A 9,021-nucleotide genomic window follows, 5' to 3' on the forward strand; every position below is an offset into this window, starting at 1 on the left:
TTTATTTATTTTCATATCCATGCACATTTTTAATTATTCTTTACTTATAGACTTATAGAACTTATAATATCTCCATCAAGTGCTATGTATCGATCTGCACCAAACTTTTTATCAAGTGCTTCCTCTAAACCACGCCTTAGCATGTGTCACTTATTCATAAAATAAAATAATTAAATATCAATATCTAAAAGCAAAATTGCATATTCTTTAAGCTATAAAATTCTCAAAATATATGAATATAAAACTATACAGGTAAACCCTAACCTAACCACTTTAATTAAACTGGTTAAACCCTTCGATCCTAACCCTTTAATTTTATATTAAGTTCGTGCCAGGTTCACGTGTCATGTAAAAAATTGTCAACTACTATGTCGCGTGTCGGGTTCGCCTTGTATCAAGTCATAGATATAAGAATATATAGATCAACTGTAATCCGACCCATTTAATTAAACGGGTCAGATTCACTAACCCTAAACATTTAATTTTGTATCGAATTAGCAGGTCAGATAAAAAATTGCCAACCCTAACCAAATCTCACAACCCCCTCTACTTTCTATTTCGGTTCTCTCTTTAAAATTCTATCCAACAAATTTTTCTTCATTAGAAATTCAAAGCCCATCAAGTATACAAATCAAAAACCAAAATTGAAACACCCACAATCGTTATAGCAAGAAAATTCCCCAAAATCTTAAAACCCAAGAGAAACTCGGCCAATACCCAACAAAATCTCAACAATTTTCAAAGACTCATTCTTTCTCCATAGCCAAAGACACCAAATTAAACCAAATTTTCTCTCCAAAATACTATAATCATCATGTAAATTAAAGATAAAGATAATTTCACCTTGGAAGAAGACGTTGTTTCCTCAACCGATTACTTTATACGTTCTGCCCCCCCTCTCTCTCTCCCAGTTCTCTTCTACTGGAAGTGCTTTCGGTGGGGTACTGGGTCATCCCCCACCACGCGTCAGACTGTTTTTTTTTTTTTTAATTATTTTATTTTATTTTTTTATCAATCAAATTTACCCCAAACCCCTTTAACTAATCTGGATTGGGAAATGCTATTTTTCCTTCTTCCGTGCATTTTCTGTCCAACTTTATCTATATATCGATCCAACTCCACTTATATATATATATATATATATATATATATATATATAGTAGACTTGAAAAAGAGTTAGACAATAAATAATCAAGACTTAAAACTGTGATATGGCTTTTAAAATTATTGTTCAATTTGAGATTATCATTATTGACTTTTTATCTATTGGTAATTTTAAAAGGCACATCACAATTGAGAGAACACCAGAATAACACTAGAAAAACACATAGCATTTCCCTTAAAATAATAGCAAGTCCCTACATGGTTATTGTTGTGATGACCAATAAAACAAATGTACAACAACACATGCTTGATTAAACTCTATATTAAAGTGTTAAATTTATTGTGAATATATTGTGGAGAGTGGAAGAAAGAGAGAGAGAAGAGAGAGAGCGGAAGCATAACAATGGACTACATTGTATTACTCTCTTCTATATTATGACAAGTTTACATAGCTCTCTATTTATAGAGAGAGAAGTATTGGATAAAAAACCCTAGACTATGTAAGGAAACATAATAAAGTAAATAATATCAAATATTCTAACAATATAATCATACATATATTATTATTATTATTTTTTTTCTAAAACAGAAAATCTTTCGTATTTCATTCAAAATAATATCTAGAGCAATGTCATAGATACAATTAGTAAAATCCCACAATTAAAAACTATCTATGACAGCAGCCTCCGCTAGCCCATGCATGCACAACTTCTCTTCTGAAACAAATTTGCTCTGGTTTTCAAAAGCAGATTAGATCTAAGACTAGCTCAAATTTTCTTAAAACTTTATTTTATCGGCCGTGAGAAATAATCCCTCATGCTGAAACTTTCCTTCTCAGCTCAAAGGCCACGAGCAAAAATGAAAAATACATAAACATAAACAAAAAACCATAAAATACCCCACTCCCAATGATGACATAAAAATTGAATCAGCGATTGGTGCTGTCAGAATTATAAAGAAGACAATGAATCTTCCTTTAAACCTTAATCAAGAATTCAACTCCAATATTTCTGACTAATTTAATGTCAACATCAGTAAAAAAAAAAAAAAAAAACTTAATCTTAATTACCAACTTGTGAGACATTCTTGCAAGTTTCATTAGCATTTTTATTGAGCTCTTTAAATTTAATTTTTTTAAAAAAATTAAAAAAATTCATAAAAATAGAGAAAGACATGGGATCATTGGGATATGTAATTCATTTTAAAAACAGCTCTCTAAATTAATAAAATAAATTTTAATCTTCAAATTCAATTTTTATTTGAAGCTAGAGCTTAATTATTAGAAATATTATAACACGTAGAAAAAGACGACACGCAAACGAAAAAGATCTGATGACGCGTAAGGAAGCGAGATATACTTCCGGATAGGGTGACAGAGTAACGTAAAGTATTTTAGCTTCACATTTTGCCTCCTTACTTCCCTTTCCGACCGGCCACCTCGTCACGCGGCACAGCCGACAGCTGGCCTCCTAGTCTTCCAAGAAACTACGACTCCATCGAATCACTTCTCTTTATATATAAACCTAATCTCTCATTATTTTCATCATCTTCATCTTCTCTTTATCTTTCTGCTTGCATATACACATCTAGCTATATCTCTTTCGTTGGTTTTTGAAGAGCTTTCAACCATGAGTTCAAGTGATCAGCTTCCTACCTCTGCAAAAGGTCCTTATGTAGTGGCTCCACCACCCGCTGGGTATCCTACAAAAGATGCCTCCGCCTACTCTCAGACTCAGAATCCTCCACCTCCGGTGGAAACCAAGTCTAGGGGCGATGGCTTCTGGAAAGGATGGTAAGCCCTCTATCTATCTCCTCTTGTTTCTTTTCTTTTATTCATTCATTGTTTGTTTTTCAGATATATAATTAAAGGAGTGGCATATATATATTGTGATTTATAATTAATTTGTGAGGTATTTGTTTACTGTGCAGTTGTGCTGCCTTGTGTTGCTGCTGTGTACTGGACGCATGCTTCTGATGATCAGGATCCATACAATTCCAGAGACCATTCTTATTGTTTTTCATACACAATTTGGAATCATTCTTTCTATGTGAAAGCCGACCATGTGATTGGCTCACATCGTTTTCTTATTTTATTTTTTTATTTTTTATTTTTATCACCATTGTATTTCTTTTTCACGTGTTGTTGTTTATTATTATTTATTATTATGTAGATAAATAATCAAATTTGTTTACCGCTTGGTTTAGATTGCCTCTCTTCCCCCTCTCTCTCTTTCTCTTAATATCAAATTGATTTACTACATTTGGTTTAGAACTTGTTTAGAATTGCATTTGAGAAATAAAACTTTTAAGTTAAAAAGAGCTTTTGAATAAAAGCTTCATTTTAAACTTTTGCACTTTTGCTAAAAGTGTTTTTTTTTTTTTTTTTTTTTTATTATTTTTATGTTTTTTGGACCCTTAAAAGTATTTTAATTTTTTTTACCAAACGAGTACTTTTTTACTTCAAACGGACTTTTTGAGCTTTTAAGCCCCTCAAATGCAATTTCAAATAGTCCCTTAGTCTGAAACTATTCATATCCTGATAACCATGCATGTGTTAGATGTCTATGTCTGATCGAACATCAGCTGATGTACTTTTTTTAAGCAATCTTCAACATCGTTGACATGGATCGAGCTTCAGTGGGGTTAAAAAAAGAACCGTAATTAATCTGCTGAATGAGCCAATCACAAAACATAAACACGCGGAAATACTTCCATTAACTACAAGAAATTCTGGCTTTAGCAACAACGAAATTCATCCCTAAAGTCCATATTAAACATCATTAATGTTGATGCTCCACCGAAAATGCACATTAATTAGAAGAAAAACTATTATTGTTCTCGCTGAAAAACAAGCACGTGTTGTCGATGATATTAAAATTATCATCGACGATAAGGCTTGTTGTCGTTATCAACAGGAACATGACATTCCTGATATTAAAATTATCAGTGACGAGAAGCCTTCTTGCTGATATCTATGATAATATATATTTTTTATAATACTACTTTTTTTTCCAATTGTTGTTTCAGTTTGTACTGAATTTGAGAATTATATATGTATATAGAATTACTGACACAGGGCTGAACTAAGATTATTTCGTCAGCAACAGAAACTAATAATTGAAATTGAAAAGGAAATTCAGAAACAGAAAAAAAAAAAAAAAAAATAACAAATAAGGAAGATAAATATCCTAATTGCCCTAAATAAGCAAATCGAGAAATAACTCTGAAGACTTAAATTTAATTGATAGTTCAAATTGAATTAAAAATTAACAAATAATAGAGACCTTTATATAGGTTATGCACCTCCTAATTTAATAAGGAGAAGGAAAACAAATCCTAATTAGAAAATGGAAGACATAATCCTAATGGAAAAAGGAAAACACAATTTTTATTCAAAAGAAAAATTAAAACACAAATGCATAGTTAAAATAACAGTTTTGTCACCACTAAGGTGGTAGTTGAGTTGGTAATGCAGGAAAGGGAAAGTCTCCCCTTCCTTTCATCCTAATGGTCGCGTGTTCGAATTCGCTTGCGATCGTAGATGCGTGAACCAGATGCTACTATGAAGGGGCATTATTGGCTTATATCTTGGTGGGGTTGTGGTGATGGGCTCACATTCCCAGGCAGTAGCTATGGCTCAAACCGGACATTATACAGCGGGTGGAAACCCCGATGGTAACGTCCAAGGGAGAAAATTACTGGTTGCCCATTCCCACCTTTTAATTAGAAATAAATAAATAAATAAAAATAACAGTTTTGTCAATTTTCTTTTGCATCAGTCTTCCCAAGTAGGAAAAAACTCGTCCTCAAGTTCAAATCATTTTTTCCTTGATCTTTTGAATGTCCAATTAATCCCTTCCATCGTGTACTTCTCAACATCAAAGCAACTTGATACTCAAAGAGAAATAATTTGCAAACCTTTATAACATGAATGACTTCGAGTATTATATTTGAAGTTACTCGCACCAACTTGAGATAAAATAATCTTCACAAATGCTTGATTGATTGTCATAAATTCACCATTCATAAAAATTTCCTGAAAACGATGAATTATTTCCTGGCCACAAAAATTCAAAGTTGCCTCCAACATGCCGAAACCAACGTCAAGATTTTGTTTAGAAAAAGTTGACATAAATTTTTCAATCCAAATAAAATCAACATAATTAATTTTCTCAAGACCCCATTGAGATATTTTACTCTTTAGACTTTCGTCAAACACACAGTGGACATCATTCTCTTCAACAATTTTTATGGTATCAAAAAATAAATTTACCTCCTCCAATAGATCCTTTTTGTGAGGATAAATGTCATAGATTGGTGGAGAGACCAAATCTACCAAAAAATCTTTCTCAACAAATTCATCTTCCTCGTCTACATAAGATAGATTTGGTAGATAGCCTTGAGACTTAGTAACAATAATCAAGGATGTGAGAGTGCTAAAAATTTATGGAAGTTCAACTCTGAAGCCTAAGTCTTCATGCCACTCATCCTGAACATGTTATTCCTAAACCAGAACAAGCTTGTGATACGGGTTATCGAAATTGGATTTTGAATTGCAACCGTCAATATCGCAATACATCTCCAAGTTTTGCACTGCTAGACATTGGGTTAACTCTGCAACTTGCCTCTGCAAGTCTTCAATCATCACGTCTTAGTCACTGCGCTCAAGGTAGGAGACTTCCTCATTCGAAACATGTCCACGTTGATCACGTACACAACCACCAATCATGAAAACTCATGAAATTCATCCCAAGATAACGCTAAGCTCTAATATCAACTGACGTCAGGTAGAACTAAGATTGTTATGTCAGCGTATGATAGCAGCAAAAACTAATAATTGAACATTGAAAATGGAATTTAGGAAGAGATAAAACAACAAATAGAAAAGAGAAATACTCTAATTGTCCTAAATAAGCAAACAGATAAATAACTCTAAAAGACTTAAATTTAATTGATAGTTTAAACCGAATTAAAAATTAACAAAGACTAGATGCCTTTATATAGGCTAGGCACCACCTAATTTATTAACATGTTAAAAGAAAACAAATCTTAATTAGAAAAGGAAGACCTAATCCTAATAGAATATGGAAAACATAATCCTAAAGAAAAAAGGAAAATACAATCCTTATTCAAAAGTAAGATTAAAACACACATAAATAATTAAAATAGCAGTTTTATCAATTTTCTCCTGCATCACTTAACTAGTAGCATTTTGTGCTCTTACCATATCGATCATTATATAATGCATTACACGATAATGCCTCATTACAACAAAACATGTACTCCAACCAAATAGCATCACTGCATGGAAAATTTTTGCATAGAAATGCTTGGTTGCTAACATTGATGCTTGGTTGCCGTCTGATGGATTAGTGGGATGTGGCCTAATGGATTAGCTAGTGGGGATTTGTGGAAATTAGTGGGTATGCGGATTAGAACGTGGATTAGACTCCTACTGGAAATCTGACTTTGTAATAATTTACAGCAGAGATTACTTTGTTTCAAAAACTATTGAACTTTGATCAAATAGTGATTTCAAAAGTCACCTCATTTTTGGAAGGACACAAGAGTGATTTATAGAATTACTCGACTTTTTAGTTTTGTAAGATATTGAGCTTTTAATTATCTTCTACTTTCTCGGTTAAATCTAATAAGAGCTCTTCTTGTTTATTTAAAACATTTATTGGTGAAGTTTTCATCATTTTCACTTGAATCAGTATGTTTCAATTCTAAAGTTTCAAATAACTTGTCTTTTTCTCCAGGAGGGATTTGTAAATTATTGACTTTTTCTTTTACTTTACACTGTTTTTTAATGACATGTTTTTCCACATTTAAAACATTGTATTTTACTTTTATCTTTCTTGTTAGTTTTCAAATATTTTCTTGACTTTCTATTCTTTTGATAAAATTTATTAGGTTCAAAAGTATTATTTTTCTTATAATACATTTTTTTTTTAATCTTTTAATTTCTTTATTCTTATGTTTTCTTCTTGATGGGGCTATGGGGTAAACCATATTGTTCAAAGAAATTTCCCATTTTATACTTAGCTTTTCTCCTATCTCTGTTTACTTGTTTATTTATTTTCATATCCATGCACATTTTTAATCATTCTTTACTTATAGACTTATAGAACTTATAATATCTCCATCAAGAATTCTCATACCAATTTTTTCATCAAACTCTGGATTTCCATCATCATTTTGTACTGCATTTTTTTATTTGACTTCTTGATTCTTGAGTAACATACTTTTTTCCACCAAGATTTTATCATTCTCATGAATCCTGATACTAGCATATCTATTACTTGGGTTTGTCTTGCATTTTGTTAGCAATCATAGATATGTTTTGTGCTTTTTATTCTGTTTAATTCTAATTCTTTAAACTGATTTTCAATTTAATTGATTTCAGAATTGGATCCAGACTCGGAATCAGATAAACTTTTTGTCTGATATTTATGTATAACTTTTATACTTTGGGAGGCATTACTTTCTTTCCTTTTTTTTTTTTTTTTTTACATTTTTCAATCTTTTCAACATTTGGTTAAGTTTGTCTACTGCCTTTTCTTCTTTAGTTTTAAAATTACATTATTTTAACTTTATTAATGCTTGTTCATACTTTTGATTTGTATGTTTTGGGTCTACTTTATGCCTTTCTTTTGAGAAAACTAAAATATTGTGAAAAAATAATTCTTCTTTTTTGGTTGAGAACGGAGAATTTTGATTCAAAAAATGGCAAGGGGAAAGAATCCCCCAAGTGGAAGTTCCCTGACTGGAAAACAATCCCAAGACTCATTGGAGATTATTTTATTTGCCTTTGGATACTGCTGCCAGGTCATTCATACATGGTTGGTTGCTAATGCACTTGAGAAAGTGTGTTATTTAAAAGAAAAAAAATGGAGAGTTCATTGACAAATAGCTACTGTAAATCCATTGGTTTTGCAATTTCCCCTTCTCGTAATGATCATTCTATATAGTGATTTTCCAGATGGAAGAGGGGTTTGGCTTACTAAGGAGTGCCTTCATAAAGGCAAAAACCACAAATGAAATAGATAGTTCATAGCTGTTAAAACTGTTAAAACTATCATTTATAGCTGTTAAAACTGCTACCTAGGGCTACTTCTTCTGTTGGCTGTGCTGCAATGTAGTTTATCACTTGGGAAGGGGAACAGCTTCAAGCTGGTTTATACACACTCTTGGTCTTGTACAGGGCTTTAACATCAAAGCAATACAAAATTTGTTTGGTATTCTGCAAGTGAAGAGCTTCGGATCTTTCCGCTGTTCCTTAATGCACTACAAGATAATTGATGTTTAGGGGCGACTGCTTTTGGACGCTAAAAGTCATTGAGTGGACACTGTTGATCAACAGAGTCAACACTTCAACGCTAAAGAGTTGGACGCTAATGGTCCGACGCTAATGATCAACTGTTGATCATTAGCGTCGACTTGGAAGTGGATGCTAATGATGACCTTAGTCGACGCTAAAAGTCTTGTATGTTGGACGTTCTAGATGCTAGTGCTCCACTATCAGTGTCCACTAATGGGTCTTAAAAAAATAAAAAATCAACCATCAGCACCCAAACAAAAGTGGACGCTGATGGTAGAACCATTAATAGGCCTTAAAAAAAAAAAAAAAAATCAACCATCAACGTCCAAACGAAAGTGGATGCTAATGGGCCTTAAAAAAATAAAAAATTAATCATCAGCGTCTAAACGAAAGTGGACGCTCCACCATCAGCGTCGACCTAATGTGTCTTAAAAAAAATAAAAAATCAACCATCAACGTTCAAACGAAAGTGGACGCTAATGGTGGCATCATAAGCGTCCACTAAATGGTCCTAACTAACTAAAAAACATAAAACAATTTTAAAAGATGTGTCTATATTCAAAAGATATATAAATGATCCTAGTGAAAAGAAT

This window comes from Corylus avellana, chromosome ca5 (assembly GCF_901000735.1).
Source record: "Corylus avellana chromosome ca5, CavTom2PMs-1.0".
NCBI lineage: Eukaryota > Viridiplantae > Streptophyta > Magnoliopsida > Fagales > Betulaceae > Corylus > Corylus avellana.